The following is a 23,542-nucleotide window of genomic DNA, read 5'->3' as shown; positions in this document are numbered from 1 at the left end:
TGCATTTTTTCGTCTGTTGTTTTGTTGGGGGACATTTAGGTTGTTTCACATTTCTGGCTATTATGAATATAACAGCAAGGAACATGGCTGAACATATATCTCTGTGGTAGGATAAAGCATCTTTTGGCTATATGCCCATGAAAGATATAGCCAAATCCCAGATTTGATTAATTTTATTAATCCATTTTAAATAAATGAATAAAATTCCAGAAGTAAGTTTTATTTTGAAGTCTGTGAGTGCATATGTCACAGATCACACATTTTTGAAGTTATTTCGTTCTTCCTTTGAGGTGCGGAGCACAACCTTCTTTTTCTGTAATCTTCTGTGTCTCTATTGCTCCTTATTCTCTCTCTATCTCACAGCTAGTTATAGGTCTTGGGGAGCATTTATTATTGTGCTTTCATGGCCTACTTTTCAGAATTGCATTAGACTTGCACATATGCTCTTTGGAAGCCTCTAGCAACTTGAGTGCTGTAATGTTAAAAGCAAACAGGCTCTAGAAGACAGGCTGCTATAGTCACTCACACCTCCTGAGCAAATAAGGGGGTTTTTCAAATCAGTAACTTGAAATGTGAAATATTTTAAATCGTATGAAAACTAAAGTCAAAATTATTTAAATCAGTGATTGCAGACGGATACATAATCTTTCCTTCTAGAACCTTTGTGTAATGTGGTTAGTTGTGGCCTCGCAAGTCATCAAATCATCAACAAAACTCCCTGCAGTCTCCAAAAATGTCAAAATAATATCTTGGACCCATCAGCATGCTTAGATGACTTTGAAAGGCAATCAAGCGAGAGAACCTTCATCCACAAGCCCTTGAACTCTGGAATCCTCCTGGGTTGTTGATCTATTTAAATTCATAGTAGTTGGGCTATCATCAAAATATAATGACCTCTTCTGTCATTGAAACTAAGCCACTTATATCCAAGTAGAAGTGTAAACGTATTTATATAACACTCAAGATTAAAAAGAAAAATAGAACATTTAAAAGAACAGTGCACTCTGCATTAAAGTGTAAAGAGGTCACCCTGCCCCCTGGTTCCTACCCGTTCAAATCCCTCCCATCTCACAACTCTCATCTTTCTTCAAGACCCTCATGTGTTTGTACTATTCTAAACAGCCTTGTATTCAAATCCATTGTTTAGGTTCCACAGACTGCATATATGGAGACATTTCTATCATCTTCTTGAAATTTGATTTCTTTCCTTCCTTTCTTTTATCTGAAGGTAACATTCATCACTTTCATAGTGTCATAACTAAAGTGTGATTAAGTATTCACAGCAATCAACAAATGCTACTTCCCCTATTTGCATTTAGCTAGATATTTATTAAAGAAAAGCTTCACTGCTATTACTGGAAATATTTACTGAGAGCTTGCTGTTTATCAGTCACCCTTCAGGATATATTTTAACTGCTTCCTTTTTAAGAAAGTATTTAATAACACCCTTAGTTACTATTATTTCTCTTTTATTATAGCCTCATAAATACCTTTTTAGTGTTGCAAATATATTCTCATTTATATTTGTGTATTTTGCAGTTCTTATAAGATGGTACCTTCTTAAAAATAATGACCCATTTGACTTCTTTTTATTTCCTGTCTAATCATACAGTACTCCTGAATTGCATTCAATCACAATAAAATGAAGTGGATTTGAAAAAAAATCATATTCAACTCCAGGCTGAAGGATAACTTCTTTCACACATAGATACAAACATAGATAGATGTAGGGCACACTGTCTCATAATGAGATTTATGATTTTAAGAACAGTTCTTGCAGAAAATATTTTCATTTCCAGTTCTATCTATTACTTGTATGCTAAACTAAAAAGTTGATAAAAAGGAAAACATTTTGGAATAACTACAATGTTATTCCAAATAACATAATGTCCTACTTTATGTTCTACAAATACCTTTTTCAAACATTACACTGACAAGTTAAATGTTCTAAATGTAATTTATCCTTCAGCAATATTATTCTATTTTTGTCCTTCTTCGTATGATTGTAATAACTTCTATTGACTTTGTTCTTTGACAGTAATATTTTCTTAATCTAACATGCAAAATAAGGGGTTTCATTACATTTTCATACATGCACTGTATTTTACTTTCTTCTTGTCCATTCCCACTTCTTCATCAAAAAAAACAGAATACATATGAGATACAAGTATACTCTGTTTTTCTTAGTCCGGCTTATTTGCCTTATCATAATGATCTCTAGTTGTAACAGTTTTTCTTTACATGTCATGACTTCATTTTCCCTCAGTGGTATTTCAGTACAACACCATTGTGTACACACAATTTCTTTATCCATTCCTGTGTTGGTGAACAAATAGACTGGTTCATTTTCCCAGTTGTTGTAAATAGAGCGGCAATAAACATGAGTGTGAAATGCTGAGTAGTAGATTGACTTATGTCTATCTGAGAAAAGTATGGCAGGGGCATATGTTAGATCTAGTTTTAGTTTTCTGATAAAGTTATACAGAAATTTCCATAGTGGAGCCAGTGGTTTGCACTACAATCAGCGATACATGGAGTGTTTCTTTCCCTACATCACTACCTGCACCTGTATCATTCCATTTTGGGGGATGAAAGTTCTGACTGGGATGAGATATAATCTTGAAGTAGTCTCAAATTATACTTCCCTCATGGATAAGAATGTTCAATGCTGCTTTCAAATATTTGTTTGCCATTTGTCTATTTGTCCATGAGAACTGTCTTTTCAATTCATTAGTCCATTTGTCAATTAGATGGCTTGGTTTTCTGTTATTTAATGTTTGCAGCCATTTATATACTCTGGATAGTAATCCCTCAGTGATATGCTGTCAACAAAGACTCTTTTCTATTCTGAAAAAAATCTCTTCATTATGATGATTATCTTAGCCATGTAGAAGCTTTTCAATTTCATATAATCTTACCTGTCAATTTGCAGAATTATTTCCTCTGCCTTAGAAGTCTTTATTCATCTATGCCTATAATACTGAATTAGTCCATATGTGTTTTTATCTAACAGTTTGAAAGTTTTATGCTTTAACGTTCAGATCCATGATCAATTTGAATTGAGTTTTTGCAGGAAGAGAGCTATGTACATAGTTTTATTCTTCTACTGGTAGCTACTTTTTTTTCCAGCACCGTTATTGCAAATTCTTTTTCCAATGTATGTTTTGTTGAAAGGTTGGTGGCTATAACTGTCAGGGTTTATTTCTAGGTCCTCTGTTTTTTGAATTGGTCTATATACCTACTTTGTGCCAGCACCATGTTGTATTTGTTACTATAGCTCTGCACTATAATTTGAAGTTGGATAATGTGCTCTCTTCAGCCAGCAAATGGTGCCAAAGAAAGTTCCAAGTTGTGGGTTTTGCTGTTGCCAAATTTGTGACTCGAAAGCATCCACAGCCAGTCAGTTTAGCTAAAATAAAGTCATGTTGATGATCCCATGTGTAATTTCCACATAGGCCACCATAACATCTTTTTGTGGGAGCCATTGGATAAAGACAGGGATGGCAAAGAAAGAAATTGATTTCTGTCTAAAAGACAGGTCACCATTAATGCTCAATTATGAAAATTCTCCTCTGCAGATGTAAACTGTAAACTTTTGGTGGATTTTTACATGTCCCACAAGTATCTTTTCATCCTTTTCCCAAAAATATATATAAACATGTACACCACAAAATATCTATTAATCATGATTCTGTTCACCTACTATGGCTGTCCAGGAATATACCAGCAATCTCTTTACCTTCAGTCCACATTTGCAGAGCACACAGAATCATTCCAGGTCTTCTTGTCCTCAGTCATTCAAAATGCATTCTCCATAAGGGTATGGGTGCATAGTTAGGGAAGAAAGCCTTGAAGCAAGAATAATAATCAAAGGCATTTGAGCAAATTCTTTACATAGTTTATCTGTGCATGCAGAACCTGCTCAGGTCTCTGCACTTCTCTCTCTCTCTCTCTCTCTCTCTCTCTCTCTCTCTCTCTGTGTGTGTGTGTGTGTGTGTGTGTGTTTGTATGTGTGTGCAAGTCTATCTGTGTGTGTTTGTGTGTGTGCGCATGCATCCACGTGCCCAGGTTTTTAGCTTGGTGGATAGATAACATCCATCTTAGGACAATGGGCAGTTCATGTCGTAAAGTTTGTCAAGCAATCTATTTCCACCAACGCTTAATTGCAGGCCTAGAACTGTCTCTCCAAGGAGAGAAGTTCTCTTTAGATGACTTGAAGGCCTTGCTCATGAAATCCAAAGTGCTTCATAGGCCTATACAGGTATGGCAAAGTCTCCAAATAAAACCTCTGCCATCAATAGCTAATGAACTATTGGGTTTCTAGGATCACAAGGGCTATGTGACAGATTGCCTTGCAGGCTGGAGGTTGAAGGTATTGAAGAGATTTCCCCTCCTCTAAAGTAGAGCGTTTAAACAGTTAATTTTTCTGTGAATCAGAGAAAGTTACACATGTGATGAATATGCTTCCTTCAAAATCTAAACAAGCTTGGAAAGCATTTTCTTCTTTATAAGAGATAACGTATCAAAATGTTTCTGTATAATCAATACCACTGTACTCTCCAGAATTTTTTTATTGAACGAGAAGATTATTGAATTTTGAACAGAAATTTTTCATACTATGATATGTTAATGATTTACTATGTCTAGAGTGGTAGCTAACTGCTGCTCACTCAGTCCATAACATCATTAGCATAACATCACCAATATAATGAACGAGTTTAATACCTAGCAGAAGAGACTTAAGATTCTTGCAAACTAAGTAAGGTAGGAAGTTAATATACTTTTGAGATAGGAAAGTGAAACTGCATTCCTGGCCTTGATGAAAGTAAATTACTTAGGATAGACCTTATGGGCAAGTATGAAGAGAATAACAGCTAGATCAATAGCTGCACATCAAATACCAAGAGACATATTAAGCTACCTGAAGGGGAAAGGAATATTAAGCACAGCAACTGGAATAAGGATCACCACTTCATTAGCCTTACAATTATCAACTGCTGTTCTCCAAGACTTACACATCTTCTGCAGGAGCCTAAGCACTAAGGGAAATGGAGACGTAGTGAGAACCACCATCTCTGAGACTTTTGAGTCTGTGATACTAGAACTATTCATTTCCATCACACTTTTCAACCATGACATCACTCACTCCACAGAGAATGAAAGGTTTTTACCAATTTCTACATATATATGTCCCAGGTTTGTTTTATGAGACCAGAGTCTTCTGGTGTATTTGGAAACCCACTGTGCATTGGACTTTAGCAAAAAGGCCACTGATTTGCTGTTCCCTCGTTTGACTGTAGGGTTATAATGATATTTAAGGTCTAATAGCAATAATTCAAAGCCTAATAATCTGAAAGTTTGATTATTACCATTTCTCCAGTTCATAATTAACTTAGTGGAAGGCTACAGATACCTCTGGGAATGATGGAAGAATACATAATAATAAAGCTTTTAAGTGATATAGGATGGTCCTTCCTCAAAGAAACTTGCTCACTATTCACTAAAGGTATTCTGAATCCTCAAACTGACTCAAGCCTGAATATGGGTTGTGGGGTGAGGAATCTCTGCTGCTGTAAACCAAGGTAACATTTATGCATCTTCTTCTCCCCTTCTTCTTTCCTCTTGATTGCCCATCTTCCTATTTCATTTCACATATATCATTTTACATTGGCTATTACCCATTCTTTGCACATCCTTTGCACAACCCATGGGAGGCATGACCTTTTCTAAACAGAAACAGAGGAAGAGTAGATGGGGAGCAAAGAGGAGCAGTGGGGGGGGAATGGGAGGAAAGGATGGAAGAGAAACTACTATCAGAATGCCAAATGAGAAAGGAACACAATCATCTGTACAAAAGCATACTGTACTCATCAAGTTGGTAACTTTTTATATACATCTGTGTTCCTGTACCATTTGAAGAATATTCAAGTCAGGCAACAAAGAGCTGAAAATTTTAGTGACATTGCTTGAGTTACTCCAAATAAAATATTAGAGGATTGTGAACTTTACTGTCACTTTAGTTCAACACTCTGTGTTTAGTAGTCTTGAGTATCAAAAACATAACGTTTCTGCTGTAGGATATCTAAAGGGACCATTGAAATATAAACTGTGTTTTTGTAGTTGGGGGGGACTGAGAGAGAGAGCAATGAAAGAGATATCTTGACAGAGGGAGCCATTATAGGATTAAGAAGAAATCTGGTGCCAAGGAAACTCCCAGGAGCCCACAGCTAATACTCCTAGTGGAGAGGGTGCCTAGACTGGCTTTCCCCTGTAATCACATTGATGACCACCCAAATTGTCATCATAGAACTTTCACTCAGTAACTGATGGAAGCAGATGCAGAGATCCACACCTAAGCACTCGTCTGAGTCCAGTCAAACAGAGGGAGAAAAGATTATATGAGCAAAGAGGTCAAGATTATGATGGGGAAATCAATGGAGACAGCTGACCTGAGCTAGTCGGAGCTCACTGACTCTGGACTGATATCTGGGAAAGCTGCATAGGAACAAACAAGGTCCTCTGAATGCGGGTGACAGTTCTGTGGTTTTGGTAGTCTGTAGGGCCACTGAAAGTGGAACTGGGATTTATCCTAGTACATGAACTGGGCTTTTTGGAGCCCATTCCCTATGAAGAGACACCTTGCTCAGACTCAATACATCAGGAAGACCTTGACATGTGAGACTTTGTAGACTCTCCATGAGAAGACCAAACCTTTCTTAGCCTTGGATGGGAAGGGCTGGCAGGAGGATGGGAGAGAGGGGAAACTGTGAAAAAGAAATAGAATCTGTGAATACCACCTGGGGAACTGTATTGGCAGGCAAAACCATTAGGTATTCTTGACAGAAACAGCAGTCTACGATGATCAAGGAGTGCAACTGTGAGAACCCAGTAAACATGAAAAAAAATAAGTATGACTGGTGATATGTTTGGACTCATCTTCTGTTCCTCATGCACAAGAAGAAAACTGTTAACCTGAGACAGACATGATAGCCATAGTCTTAGAACCTGCAGACTCCAGTAGAGTTGGCAGTAGAAAGTATAGAATGAACAATGGAATAAATAGAAGAGAATCGGTTGCCTTCATAGGACCAGAACAACTGCAAGACCAGTAGATGTAGCCTATCACTAACCCTTCTTTAAATTTCCTCATGAAAAAAAAACCTAGAAGAGTTTTGGTAGAGCAATGTTCAAAATTTTTATGAAGAATACAATCCAAGCAGGCAACAGATGAACTGTGGTACGTGATTACACTTGGCAGTGCATAGCGCAACTCTCCATTAGATGAAGAACTGGTTCACTGGGAGGCTGAGAGGGTTAACAGGAACCATCTGTTTTAGCTGCCAGCCTTCCTCACACTGAGTTACTTGCAAAGAACTTCCTTGTTCAGAGGGATAGGTATATGCAACCTGTTAATTGGATAGCCTGTCTCTGGAACTAATCAATTAGAAAACACCATCAGTGGTCTTGGTCTCACCTGTAAAAAAAACTTCATGGATGATCCAAAATCTAGAACGCTCTATTGTATCAACTAAAACTAGCATTGAGCCTGAGTTACTACTTTACTTATTTCTCTATCATTTCTTTATTTTGCAAGTATTAATTGCAGAATCACTCCTTAGCATTTATCTTCTATATGTTAAACTTCATCTTGAAGTTTTGTTCCTAATGTCCCCAATCTATGTGTATATTAAATAAAATAATTATCCCCATAAGTTTACCAGTTAGTGAAAATATATAAGTTCATTTTGAGAATAAGGATTTAGATTAAAAAATGATGCATTACTTAAATTAAGATCAGTTCTCCAACCTTCTAAAATAATTCTGAATAAGTACATGCACTTTAAAAATATACCTTTTATGTTTTCCACAAAGTTTGAAATATGTTCAGTGTAAATAGAAAGTAAATCAACATGTCCATTGTGATGGTTAATCCTCATTGTCCACTTCATGAAAAATCATGTGGGACTCTCATCTTCAGTCATGTCTTTGAAGGAATTTCCAGGGAGGCTTAACCTCAAAGGGAAAATCCATACTCACTGTGGAAAGTACCATCTCATAGACACTGAGTCCAGCAATGAAGTCCTGCTTCACAACTATGGACACAATGTGACCAAAGCACCTCATGTTTCTATATCATGATTTCCCTATAGTGATCAACTATGCTCTCAAACCAAGGACCAAAGTAAGTTATTTCTTCCTTAAGTTTCTTTAACCAAGTATTTTCTTGTAGTAACAAGAAAAGTCATTTGTGTAGCTATGATTTCAAGTACTTTTTATTCTACATCTTCCAAGTAAAAAAATATGTCTCACATTGTAATAAAGCTGTAAGATCAAATATCATCCCAAAAAATAATGTATGGTAGTATCTATGCAATATTTTAACAGAGTGTTGGATATATATTTTAAAAAGAAAACAATACTAGCCAGGCGGTGGTGGCACATCTTTAATCCCAGCAGGCAGAAGAAGGCAGATCTCTGAGTTTGAGGTCAGCCTGGTTTACAAGAACTAGTTGTAGGACAGTTAGGGCTGTTATAGGGAGAAACCCTGTCTCAAAGAAAAAAAGAAAGAAGAGAAAAAGAAAGGAAGGGAGGGAGGGAGGAAGGAAGGAAAGGAAGAAGGAAGGAAGGAAGGAAGGAAGGAAGGAAGGAAGGAAGGAAGGAAGGAAGGAAAGAAGGAAGACAATACTAATGAAATGTATTGCTGTTTGAGAAATACTCAAAGCTTGAACTTGATTTATGGTACAGATTCTGATCTCTGCTTAACCTTTGTAAACCCAGACTAATTTTATATATCTTGGGAAAATTCAGAACCAACTTATAACATTTTAATTTTTTTCTTGAAGAAAGGACACCTTTCAGCTGTATATTTAATCAGTTTTGATGACACTCAGAATTTTTAATAATAAAACTTCACTCTAGAAGCCCTCCTCAGGCAATTTTCCAGCTACTGCTTACTTCTCCAAAGAGAATTGCTGTCCTAGCATGTCATCTTCAAGTACTTCTGCCTGTTGTGAACATAAAGGAAAACTGACAAATTATGTGGGCCTTTTTAAGGCTGCAAGAGCTTTCTGTATTACTGAATTTATCTAGATTTTTAAGTTTTTTCATCCCTGTATAGTATTTTATATAGATATTACTTATTTTTAACATACTCTAACTTGGATGATACATTTTACTCAATTGATAGCTTCATGGAGAAAGCATTTTATAAACATTTCTATCCTTATTTTGGTGTGAATTTCATTCCACAATTCTAGTTACATATCTGAGAATGAACTATTTGTATCATGAAAACAGAAATGTTGAACTATATTAAATAATAAACAATATTATTAATATTTTAAATACCTATTTAGTTTTAATTTTATATGCATGGTCTCTTGTCTGCATATTTGCTAGCAGGACACATGAGTGTCTGGTGCCCAAGGAGTCCAGAATCTGGAACTGAAGTTACAGGCAGCTGTGACTGTCATGTGGGTGCTGGAAAACTAACCTAGGTACTCAGGAAGAGCAGCCAGTGCTTTAACCCTCAGGCATCTCTCCAGTGCTGATAACAAACATTTTTATATCACATATTTTTCTAAAGTAAAGTTAGGATTTTCACTTATTTAAGTTACATGATAGTAGCTCTAATGACTTTTGTAAGGGCCATACAGACAATATTTTTCCCATTATAGTTAGTCTTTAAAAATTAAATTGTCATTTTATGAGAGCCGGTGCCTAGCACATAATAAATATTAGCCACCTGCATGCATTTGTAAATGGTCCAAGTTAGATAGGCAATAAGAATAATATTTACTGATGTCTTCCTTACAAACATTTATTGAGACAGACATTTTAAAGTAAACAAAACAGTTTTTAATTAAGCAGTGTTTACAGTGAACTATAAATAGAAAATCAGAGTCATAAAATGATTTCATAATTTTCTAAAATTCACATAGCAAAGAACGAAGCCAATATTTGAGTTTTGTCTTGATAGACCTTGAGCTCCAGTTATCGCCATTGGAGATCCTATATTAAAATTCATTCTACATTGCATTTTTTGTTATGCATGGTTCACTCCAAATTACTATGCAAGGATTTTTAACTTATTTGCTCATGTCAACAAATGGTAAAGTAGCCTATGTTGTCTGTTAGCTACTTTCCCCAAATACTCTATACCTTCCCTCTGAGCCATAAAGTGCCTCATAATGTCTACTATGTACTCAAAGGCAAATTAAGGAATATAAAATTTTATGGAACAACCAACATTTATGCACCAAGACAAGGGCACCTAATTTCATAAAAAGAAACATTACTACATATAAAAGTCACACACTGCCAGGCGATGGTGGCACACGCCTTTAATCTCAGCACTCGGGAGGCAGAGGCAGGCGAATCTCTGTGAGTTCGAGACCAGCCTGGTCTACAGAGCTAGTTCAAGGACAGGCTCCAAAGCCACAGAGAAACCCTGTCTCGAAAAACAAAGCAAAACAAAACAAAAAGTCACGTACTGACCCTTATACAGTGATAGTAAGTGACTTCAATACCCCACTTTCACCATAAAGACTGCTCATTCAGACAAACCTTAAACAAGCAAATGCTAGAGTTGAGAGATACTATATGCTATATAGATCCCATGGACATTGCAAACCATGTCAGCATCAATAGAACACTAAATATATACTCTATTCTTAGCAACCAAGCAGCTTCCTACAAAATTGAAAAAGTTTTAGAACTTTTAGAGTGTTTGTGTGTGTGTTTAAGAAAAGGAAAGAGGGAAGAAACGACCAACCTTTTACAATAAATCCACTATAAATTTAGCATGATACTGTTAGGTTATGAAGAAGAGTGCTAAGTTGAGAATTCTGAATCTTTTGTTAAAATTAGAGGAAATGAATTGTTGACATAATTACATAGTTGTATTTAATTTGCAGCACAGAAGAAACATGAACCTCAGTATAATTACATGTGTGGTCCAACCAAAATCATGATAGTTTTTGAGATTCTTTTCTTTTATTTAATTTTTTTCGAGACAGGGTTTGGCTGTAGCTTTGGAGTTTGCCCTGGAACTAGCTCTTGTAGACCAGGCTGGCCTCCTCGAACTCACAGAGATCTGCCTGCCTCTGCCTCCCGAGTGCTGGGATTAAAAGAAAATGCCACCATCATCTGGTGAGATTCTTTTCTTGTAATTTGATTTTGTTATTCCCAAACACTAACTTGGTAGATGAAAACATCTTGTCACAATATCCAGAGAAAGAACATGCCTGATAGAGGTGCATGGTTTAAGGATAATGTCACTACATAAATCGTGTAGTAAACACATTTTGTTAATTAATAAGTATAAGCATACTCAGATAAAGAATGTCTAGGGAGATACACTTCTAGGCGTATCAGTGATGGTTTTTCAGGAAACAATTATTTTATGAAGAAACTTAAATAAGAAATGAATTAATTCCTTCCTGCATTCGTTATAAAGGTGTCACTGAAAAGTGAGGAGTGTAAAGACATCTGGAGTATAGGTCACTGAAGGGCACAGTCTTTGCAATGAGTTGTCCTAATTCCATCATAATATTCTATCTTAAAACAGGGCCAGAGCCAAAATGACCATGAATCAAGATCTGACACCCTCAGCAAAAATAAACAATTCTTCCGTTAACTTGTTTCCATCATGAATTTTTTAAGTAGGGTGATATGAAAGAATGAGCACCTCTTTCTGGCATGCTAGGGAAAAGTTAGCTCAGATATGCACATGAACCCTTAATAGATGAGTCAAATTTCATTTTTCAGTAATAGGATCTAAATTAAGTCCTCAAACCCTGAATCCCTTCATATAACATGATGATTGGGTGAGAAATTAGAGATAATCCAGTGGAAGGGCTTTGAATTCTTTCAAAGAGCATATGTGATTTAGTGGCTGTCTTAGAATTTTCAGAGGATTATATTATCAACAAATTCACTATTGTCATCTGTTTTTGTGGTCATGCCTCATCATGACACTGGACATGTGTTCCTGGTCTTTCGTGTGTTCAGGAAGATGTCTGTAAGATTCTGCGAAACAGAGGGTGGCTCGAAATGGGATTGTGTGTTACTTTGATCCCTGACAAAGGAAAATTACCCAGAAAGTAAAGCTTGCCACCTGGATGCAACAAAATAATACTGTTTTCCAAGTCACTCAGTCATCTTGATTTTGACACTCTTTGAATTTATTAATATTTTCTATGTGTGTTCCAAATGACAGTAGAGCACAGAATTACTGTGTACCTGTGTAAAACACTTTCCATTTTCTTGTTCAATAAACGGTCAAATATTCCAGAGTAATCATCATTCCTTGCCAGTAGCACAAATGGTAAGAAATTAGCTTTTTCAAAACTTATTTTTTAACTACCATTATCATGTATAACTCCATATTCCTAAACACTAGGGGTATAATGAAACAACTGCATGTCTGATAATGGTATAAATTTTGTCTGTTAAAACAAGGATTCTTTTTTTTTTTTTTTTTTTTTTGGTTTTTCGAGACAGGGTTTCTCTGTGGTTTTGGAGCCTGTCCTGGAACTAGCTCTTGTAGACCAGGCTGGTCTCGGGTTATCACCTTGGTCTAAATTTCCCAGCCATAAAGTATATATACTAAGAAACAGATCTGTGATGCTATGGTTCATCTAAAGTGCCCAAGGAAACAGGTAGGAAGATAAATGGTGGGAGAGAGGAAGGGAGGCAGAGTTTAAGAGCATCACACACTGAAATGCAATGATCACACTTTAAAGAGTGGAGGCATTGTATGTCATAAAACCAGTAGCTGTAACAGTACTATAATGATGCTGACATGATGTTGTGTTCATAGCAGATTGGCTATTAAAATTTTAGAAACTTTGATGTTTATATTCTATTTCTTATTATCCTCTCTGGGTTTGTATGATAGAAATAATATCTAAAAGTACCTAACTGTGTAGCTGAAACCTAGGGTCATAATCTATCCTAGTGATGATTTCATGTCTAAAGAATTACAGCTCACTCAAAAGCAAAAAGCAAGATGAGCCTAAACTTCCTGTAGAATCATGGAGCTATAGCTCCACCAACAAACCCTCCTATCCCCCTAGACCTCACAGGAATTCATAATGGACAAGTAAATCAGATAGAAATTTAATAGAGAAATAAGAAAACTAACAGACATCATGACTAAAATGGGCTTAACAGACATATACAGAACATTCCACTCAAACACAAAAGAATATACCTTCTTCTCAGCACCTCATGGAACCTTCTCAATAACTGACCACATACTAGATAAAAAAGCAAACCTCAGCAGATACAAAACCTGAAAAAAATCTCCTAAATCTTACCAGATCACCATGACTCAAAGTTAGAATTTAACAGAAACACTAATTGCAGAAAGCATAAAAACTCATGGATATTAAACAGTTCTCAACTGAACCACACCCGGGTCAAAAAAGATATAAAGAAAGAAATTATGAGAACATAATAGAACTCAATGAAAATTAAGTAACAATATACCCAAACCTATGGAACACTATGAAAGCAATGCTGAGAAAAAAGTTCATATCACTAAGTGCCTACATAAAGAAAGTGAAGAAATCTCACACTAGTGACTTAACAGTACACCTGAAAGCTCTAGAAAAAAAGAAGCAGACTCACCCAGGAGTAGACAACAGGAAATTATTAAATTGAGGGCTGAAATCAATAAAATAGAAGCAAAGAAACCAACACAAATAATCAACGAAACAAATAGTTTGTTCTGTGAGGAAATCAAGAAGATAGAGAAACCCTTATCCTAACTAATCAAAATGAAGAGAGAGAACATACAAATTAACAAAATCAGAAATGAAAAAGGGGCATAACAACAGACACTGAGAAAATCTAGAAACCATTAGGTCATACTGCAAAAATAGGAAAATGTAGAAGAAATAGACAATATTCTGAATAGGTATCACATATCAAAATTAAATCCAGACCAGGTGATTTCACTGGACCAGATGGTTTTAGTGCAGAATTCTACCAGAACTTCAAACAAGAGCTAATAACTATACTCTGTAGTATTATGAAGCAGCGGCGGGGCTGCGTCCCCAACACCCCAGCCACCTGCCCGGCTAGCTTTTGCCCCGAAATAATTACACAGACACTGTATTCATTTAATCACCGCTTGGCCCATTATATCTAGCCTCTTCTAGGCTAACTCTCGCACCTGGACTAGCCCATTTCTTATAATCTGTATAGCACCGGTCTTACCGGAAAGATTCTAGCCTAAGTCCATCCTGGGTCGGAGCTTCATAGCGTGCATCTTCCCTGGAGCGGGGAGCATGGCGTCTCTTCTGAGGCGTCTGCTCCCGAGAGGAGAGCTATCAAGTCTGACCTCACTTCCTCTCAGCGTTTTGTTCTGTTTACTCCTCCCACCTATCTTCTAACCAATGAAATGGGCCAAGGCAGTTCCTTTATTATCCAATGACCTTCCTCCATCAATACTCCTCAAGTGTTGTACATAATAGACACAAAAAAACATTGCCAATCTCTTTTCATGTGGCTACTTTTACCCTGATACTGAAACCACACAAAGACTCGACCAAGAAAGAGAATAACAGATCAGTTTCACCCATAAACATAGATGCAAGAATAATAAAATACTGGCAAACCGAATCCACGAATACATAAAGAAAAATCTACCATGATCAAGTCAGCTTCATCCCAGAGATGAAGGGATGGTTAAATATATAAAAATCTATCAATGTAATCCACCATATAAATAAACTGAAGGAAAAAAAAAACATATGATCATCTTGTTAGATGCTGAAAAATCATTGGGCAAAATCCAACACTGCCTACTTGTAAAGGTCTTGCAGTGATCAGGAATACAGGGAACATAGCTAAACATAAGGAAAGCAATGTACAGCAAGTTGACAGCCAACATCAAATTTAATGGAGAGAAACTCAAAGCGATTCCACTGAAATCAGGAACGAGACTCAACATAATAAAAAATGGCCATCCTACCAAAAGCAGCCTATAAATTGAATGAAATACCCATCAAAATCCCAACACAATTCACAGACCTTGTAAAGACAATATTCAACTTCATATGGAAATACAAAAATCCCAAGAAAACCAAAACAATCCTGTACAATAAAGAAACTTCTGAAGGCATCACCATCCTTGGCATAAATCTCTATTATACAACTATAGTGATGAAAACAGCTTGCTTGGTATTGCCATAAAAACAGGTTGACCAATGGAATCAAATCGAATATCCAAATATTAATCCACACACCTATGAACAACTGATTTTTTGAAAAAGAAACTAAAATTAAACAATGGGGGAAAAAAGGACCTTCAACAAATGATGCTGGCATAACTGGATATCAACACGTAGAAATATGCAAAAACATCTATTATCTATTTCCATGTGCAAAATTCAAGTCTAAATGGATTAGTGACCTCAATATAAATGCAACCACACTGAACCTGAAATAAGAGAAACTGGGAAATAGCCTTCAATGCATGGACATAGGAGACCACTTCCTAAATATAACACAAGTAGCACAGAAACTGAGAGCAACAATAAGTAAATGGGACCTCCTGAAACTGAGAAGCTTCCATAAAGTAAATGACACAGTTAATAAGACAAAAAGACACCCTACTGAATGGAGAAAGATCTTTACCAACCCCATATCAGACCAAAGACTGATCTCCAAAATATATAAAGAACTCAAGAAATTAAACATCAAAATTCAAAATAATCTAATTAAAAATGGGAAAAGAGATTAAAAAGAAAATTCTCAAAAGAAGAATCTAAATGGCCAAAAGATACTTAAGGAAAAGATCAACATCCTTAGACATCAGGAAAATGCAAATCAAAATGACTCTGGGACACCATTTACACCAGTCAGAATGGCTAAGAGCAAAAACACCAATGATAGCTTATGCTGGAGAGAATGTGGATTAAGGGGAACACTCCTCCATTGTCAGTGGTAATGCAAATTGTACAACCACTCTGGAAATCAGTATAGTAGTTTCTCAGAAAATTGGGAATCAGCCAACCTCAGGACCCAGAAATAATACTTTTGGGCATATACCCAAAGTATGCTCAATCATACTACAAGGACATTTGTTCAATTATGTCATAGCAGCATTATTTGTAATAGACAGAACCTGGAAACAACCTAGATGCCCCTCAATCAAAGAATGGATAAAGAAATGTGGCACATTTACACAATGGGGTACTACTCAGCAATAAAAAACAATGAAATCTTGAAATTTGCATGCAAATGGATGCAACTAGAAAAAAAAACATCTTGAGTGAGGTAACCCAGACCCAGAAAGATGAACATGGTACGTACTCACTCATAAGTGGATACTAGCTGTAAAGCAAAGGTTAATGAGCCTATAGTCCATGATCCTAGAGAAGCTAAATAACAAGGTGAAACCTAAGAAAAACATACATAGATCCACCTGGATTGGGGAAATAGATATTATTGCCTGAAAAAATTGGAAGCATTGAGGTGGGTGAGAAGGAAGGTTAGAAGGGGAAGAGGAGGGGAGAAAGGGAGGGGGAGGAGAACTTGAGGGAACAGGATAGTCGAGATGGGGAAGGACAGAGAGGGAGAGCTAAGAAAAAGATATTTTGATTGAGGGTGACATTATGGGGTTAGCAAGAAGCCTTGCACTAGAGAAATTCCCAGGAATCCACAAGGATGACCCCAGCTAAGACCCTAAGCAATAGAAGTGAGGGTGCCCAAACTGGCCTTGCCCTGTAGTCAGATTGATGACTATCTTAAATGTCACCATATAACCTTCATCCATAAACTGATGGAACCAGAGACAAATACCTGTAGCAGGGCACTTGGCTGAGCTCCCAGAGTCCAACTGAAGAGTGGGAGAAGTAATAACATGAGCAAAGAGGTCAAGACAATGATAGGGACAACCACTGAAACAGTTTAACAGAGCTAATGGGAGCTTACCACCTCCAGTTGGACAGAGAAAACCTAGCATAGGACCAAACTAGACCCTATGAATGTGAGTGACAGTTGTATGGCTGAGGCAGACTGTAGGGTCACTGGCAGTGGCACCAGGATTTATCCCTACTTCCTGTACTGGCTTTTTGGACCCATTCTCTTTGGATGGATGCCTTGCTCAGCCTAGATATAGTAGGTAGGGCCTTGGTCCTATCTCAAAGCAATGTACCTTATCCTCTGAAGAGTGGATGGGGGCTGAGGTAGGGGAAAGTTGGAGGGAATGGGAAGAAGGGAGGGTGGGGTAACTGGGATTTGTATGTAAAGTGAACAAAGATTGTTTGCTTTCGTTTAAAAAAAATAAAAATCACACAGACGAATTGAGGAGCATTACTTGAAAGACTTTGTTGGCTTCATTGTCAAACTGGTTTCTTCACTGACAAATTGAGATTTGAGCAAGCCTCAAATTCTTTAGATTCCAGTGTTTTTCTTTATGAAAAGAAAAGGGATTTAACAATGTCTACAGCACTGGGTTTATGTACTTATTTTATTTGTTTATTTTTTATTTCAGGGTTCATATATGTAATCAGAGACTGTTCATTTGTTCCCAGCTGCCCAGACCCTAATAACCACACAAAACTATATTAATTACAATACTGCTTAGCCAACATCTTAGGCATCTTTCTAGCTAGCTATTATATCTTAAGCCCATTTCTATCAATCTGTGTATCACCATGAGGCTGTGGCTTATTTGGTAACGTTCTGTTCTGGCATCTTTGGCAGTTACATGGCATCTCTTTGATTCTGTCTACTCTTTATATATACAGATTTCTTGCCTGGCTTACTCTGCTAAGCCATTGGCCATAACAGCATCTTTATTAACCAATAGTAATAAAACATATTTGTTGCAAGGAGGGTCCACTTGTTTGTCCCAGCTACCTGGTTAGCTTAGCCCTGAAAAATCTACACAGAAACTGTATTAATTAAATCACTGCTTAGCCCATTAGCTCTAGCTTCTTACTGACTAACTCATATTAATTTGACCCATTTCTATTAATCTGTATATTGCCATGTGGCAGTGGCTTACCAGGTAAAGTTCTAACCAGTGTCTGTCTCAGACTGAGGATCATGGCTTCTCTCTGACTCTGCCTCCTTTCTCCCAACATGCTATTTAGTTTTCCCGTCTACCTAAGTTCTCCCTATCAACAGGCCAAGGCAGTTTCTTTATTCATTAACCAAGAAAAGCAACACACAGAGACACAAGGACTTCCCACACCACATATTCATAGAGTGCAGAAGGCAATCCCACATCACATATACTTATTATAGAGTGAGGCAACTAGTCATTCATTCACAACAATAAATTCAAATGCTAGAGTGATTAATTAGGCAACTGCTTAGTCTAAAAACCATACTGATAACTATTATAATATATCTTATGTGCATTTAGCGTAATATACTAAGAACTGAATAATACATCTTTACTGTGAATTGTTATAGCTTACTAATGGTAGGTGGTTAGCAGTATTTTTATGAGGGAATGAATAAAGAGTAAAGACTTTTAAAATCAAATCACCTCTTGACACACACACGGGAAAGACGGTCTATTTAGAGTAAACAATTTAGGGTGCATGTTACTATTAGCTAATTATTTAGCCTATGATTTTTACCCCCATTTAATTTTTTCATGTTTGCTACCACTGCAGGATCAGACTATTAATACAGTTAATGATGCAGACAGGCTTAGCAGTATATCTGAGCAATTAAGCCCCTTCATTCGGGCAGTAATAAAACCTGTAATTGTCTTCCTTCTTCCTGGAAGAGCAACTTTATAGTTTATTGAGCAAGTACAATTTTGACCCAACTGTGACTCTTCTTAAACTTCTGTGCGTTTTCTTTCCTCAGCTAAGTCTATGAAAGTAGTGTCTTTGTTGTGGAAATGATCACAAATCAGTATTATCAGGACATGTCTTTTTAAGTACTTTCTCCAAACCCAGATGTTATTCACAGTCACTTGAGAAGAACTTCTTACCCATGCTCAGAGTCCTGTACTCTACTTCTACAGGGATGGGCATGATCTATTTCTACATGATCATTTATTCCTACTAGTGTAGTCAACTTCTTTCCCAAACAGGCCTTTGGGTTAGCAAATATTTTCATTTCTTAAACATATGCTTGGGGCATATGTGACCAAAAACTTGAAGAAAACCCATTGACCTCATTTACATTTAACTTTTACATTTACCATTTACTTTCACCTGGCACACATATTTTGAGGAACAGATAAACTTCTATATTCTCTGGCATAAAGGGAACTAGATAATTTGTCAAGAAGGCACTGAAAATGCCATAAATGGGCTGCATGTTTACAGATAAAATTAATATGCCTGGAACTCTTTTTCCAACTCAACAGGCTGATAGAGCGATTTTGGAGTCTTGAGTAAGAATGTTCCAGAAAAATGATGAGATGTTCTTGTGTTATATAAGCACATCATGAAACAAAATTAGAATAGATAGCACAATAAAGATATGGTAAATATTGTTGTACTAGGATGTTGTCAGAAGCCATGGTCAGTGGTCAGTGGACTAGACGTTAGTCATGTGTGTTTCAGGGTCTTTGATAGATATTGTAGTCTGTTAATTCTGGATCAGTGTTCAGTCTTGTGAATGTATTATGTAAGAATCAGTGTAAGGGAGAAGAAGAACAGAAGGACAAGGATAAGATAAAGGGAAAGAATGAGAACAGAAGATAGAAAAAAGAAACAGATCAAATATTTTTCTGAATTAAAAAGAGAATACCTGTTGATTTCCTGAAATATAAGAAAGAAGAAACAGATAAAAAATAAATAAATACATAGACTCTATCTCCCAGTGATCATTAACCAAATCCATATGCCCATCAGTGAGCAAGGCTTAGCCATCCTTACCCAGTCCATTTGTAAGAAGAACTTTAAATCTCTGAAAGAGCAAGCAACCCAGCTCACTGTGATTCATGGCACACTAACAAGGAAATGAAAATTCTTGTCACTTCTTACGTTGAAAGGAGCTCGTGGCACAGAAAATTACGTGAACATTAAAAAACACACACAAACAGTGTGTTTATATATGCATCTATTAATAACACTGGGCAGGAAATAATCCTATAGCAAACAAAGTGACGGTAATTACCAATTAAAAACTACATCATCGAAACCTCTCTCCTCTGTTAAAGATAAACAAACAATTCAATACCAGCTTCATAATGACCACATATTTTCATCCACAGCAGGTTGCTGCCTCGTCCCTGCAGGAAAATGACAAATGGATGCTGTTTAATATTTTGCTTGAACAGTTTTTTCTTCCAGAAAACTATTTGCAATACGATAATGAGAAGAGCAGAGCTGCAGAGAGTAGCATTTTGTAAGGATGACTACCTTTCTAGGGCATATCATCTGATACACAGGGTTTTTTTTTTTTATCCAGAGTGAATTCAGTGGTTAAAATGATTAATTGAGCCCATTTTGTGTTACTCATACCAGCTCTTGCGAAGGAGGTGATTGCTATTTTTTCTTAGTGACTCATACAAAGATGCCAGCAGTTCACTGGCAATAACAAAATGACATTTCTGAATTTAGCAGTTCATAAATCTTAAAAGATGTTAGCCATATCCACATCCACTCCCTCATCCTCATCTCTGTACTAGCTCAAAAGTGCAAAAGATGTAAATATGTCTGGAGTCCAGACAGAGACTTCCTGTGGCTTTCATGGCAGGTCCTTTCCTCAGTACCTACCAGTACCAATGAGCACTCATGTAGGAATAATACGTGTATTTCTAAAGTTACAGCTTTTATTATTCCATTAAGATTCAAAATTTTTCTGGTAAAAACAGACATAGAATCTGTTCACATTTCCAAAGGTAGTCAATTCAATGAATTATTTTTAAGGAGCACTATAGAAACTAAATTTTCTCCATCTCTCCTATCTTACATATTGTGTGACATGCAATATGTAGCAACTCCACAGCCTCAGGAAATAAAAAATGTCCCTTGTATTATTTTCTGTTGCTAACACAAGGCACTTACCAAATGTGCCTTGTTCTCCTTCTACTTTTTCCCCATCACCTGAACTTCAAGGATAGCTTCTGAACTCCAGATATTTTACTGACATGTGACTCATAAAGCTAGTCTACAGCCAAGAGAAGAAAATGGGAGTTGGCAGATTGAAAATCTACTTGGGTAAAAGAGATCATTCATTTCATCATCCGCTTCCTCCTTCCAGATCATGTGACTTTATGCTTTCCCCTTATCCCTCACAAAACAAGGCAAAACAAAACAAAAATCCATGAGTCCACTTTGCTCTGGCTGATTGTGGATGTCTACCTACCTCTGAATACAGCTAACAGGGCAGGTGTCACTCTATTGAAAGAAATTGGCTTTCCTTTTCTCATCAGCAATCAAATCAAACCTAGCTCCTTAGCTAGGGTTGGTGCTTCATGTGCACATCCTTTCTTCATGATCGAGTTTTCTCTGGCTTGAGCTTGTGCAGGAGTTGTGTGTGCTTCATGTTACTGTAAGTTCTTGTGCGCATCTGCTCCATTGTATCTGGAAACACTATTTCCTTGAAACCATCTACTACCTCTTTATCTTATACTCGTTTTACTTCCTTAATGCTTTAAGGAGAGTAGTGTGATATAGATGTCCTTTTTAAATATGAGCATTCCAATGTCACAATGACCAACTGTTGTTTTTACTCATTGTCATCTATTATGTAAAGAAGTTTATCGGATGAAAACAGTTTATGCACTGATCTATGGGTTACTATGTCATTAGGAGCCATTTGATTGCTATATTCTTTTAAAAGAGTAATAGTAGTAAGTTTTTTTTTCAGGCCCATGACCGATCTAGTCACAGGTTCTTGAACTCATTGACAGTGTTAGTTGTGGGTTCCATCCTTCCCAAACAGCTCTACTGATTGGGGGTCAAGTTTTCAAGCCTATGAGCTATGGTCATGCCTAATCACCATCATTGTAAGGATACACACTTTGTGACCCGTACAGAAATACAGGCATTTCAAAAATGTTCTCCTCATTTGCACTTTATTTATTTAGTATTATTCCTCTATTTTTTCTTACGTATTTGTAATTGAAAAATACTTTTTATTGTTGCGTCTTTGGAGATGAAGCTCACGGAATTACTTTTCACTGATGATAATTATATTCATTATACAGCCATACAATTTCATTCAGTTAAGCAATTTATTCTAAAGATGTTATGTTGTGGTAGATCTGTACATTGTGGAGAATGCCTGACATATAACTCAGGAAGGAGGTGCAGAACGACTTGTCTTTCAGTTCAGCCTGGCCTACAAGTCAAGATTCTCTAAGATACCATTTTTGTTGATGGGGATGGATAAATTATGCTGCTTCCATGTCTCTCTTTGAAACAGCACACAATTTTATTAATTGGATTTGTCTTTAAAAGACATGGGCTTTTGCTTTTGATTATTATTTCTGTTTTCAATAGTTGTACTTATTATTTATATTATAGTACATACAATTTTCTACATGTGGGAAATTGAACAAACAGTTGTGTTAGGTCATCATAAAGAATGAATTTCAAGGCACCAGGGTGACGTAAATACACTGTGCCTAGGTACTAGTTGAGCTTCTTTTCCATGTTAAAAGCAAGTCCTCTCCTAATAATCCAATAACAAGACTCATACAAAAGCAGGCATACAATAAAAACAAAGGCATGTGGAGTGAAGTGTTTCTAATAGTTTAAAAATATTGTCACCTTTTCCATTGGGTTAAGGTGGTTATTCCTCAGGTGGGCAACATTGATGTAAGATTCTAGTTCTACCAAGAATCAAGTGACATGGTGTCTAGACTGAGTATTGACTGGGAACAAGTACTGCTTCTGAGTACCTTTGAAGACAGGATGCACAGCATGAGTTCAAGAGCAGTGCTGGCTTTATGCCAGTAACTCACATCACTGGTTCCCTATGCCTGTTCTGCTCAGTCTTAAGACTTGTTGATAAAAGCAAAATTGTCTCAGTTTTCAATCTCTCTCACATCTCAGGATACATACGTGTAGTAATATGAGGAGCGGCGGCGGGGCTGCGTCCCCAATACCCCAGCCGCCGGCTCGGCTTCGGCTAGCTTATGCCCGAAATAATTACACAGACACTGTATTCTTTTAAACACTGCTTGGCCCTTAGCTCTAGCCCTTACTGGCTAATTGTCACATATTAATTTAGCCCATTTCTAATCATCTGTGTAGCGCCCCTAGGTGCGCTTACCGGGAAGATTCTAGCCTAAGTCCATCCTGGGTAGGAGCTTCATAGCGTGCGTCTTCCCCGGAGCACTACAGATGACGCCCAGACGTGTGGCTAACTGAGTCCACAGAAAGCCTGAGAAAGCTTGGAAAAGAATAGAGTAAAGTATGTTTCTTGTGGCAATTTCTCGGGTCTACTCTGCTTGCTAGAGGCAAGCAAGCGCCTCATCTAAGAGAGGCTTCCTGACTCAGCTTCAGCTGCAAAGCCTGCAGCTCATTAAGAGGTCCTGCCACGAAACACTTAAATGGTGTTGACGAAAAGCTGAACGCATGCTTTTCGGTTTTCAGCCGTA

Source organism: Microtus pennsylvanicus, chromosome 13 (genome assembly GCF_037038515.1).
Source record: "Microtus pennsylvanicus isolate mMicPen1 chromosome 13, mMicPen1.hap1, whole genome shotgun sequence".
In the NCBI taxonomy this organism is placed as follows: Eukaryota; Metazoa; Chordata; class Mammalia; order Rodentia; family Cricetidae; genus Microtus; species Microtus pennsylvanicus.
This window is presented reverse-complemented; position numbering follows the sequence as displayed.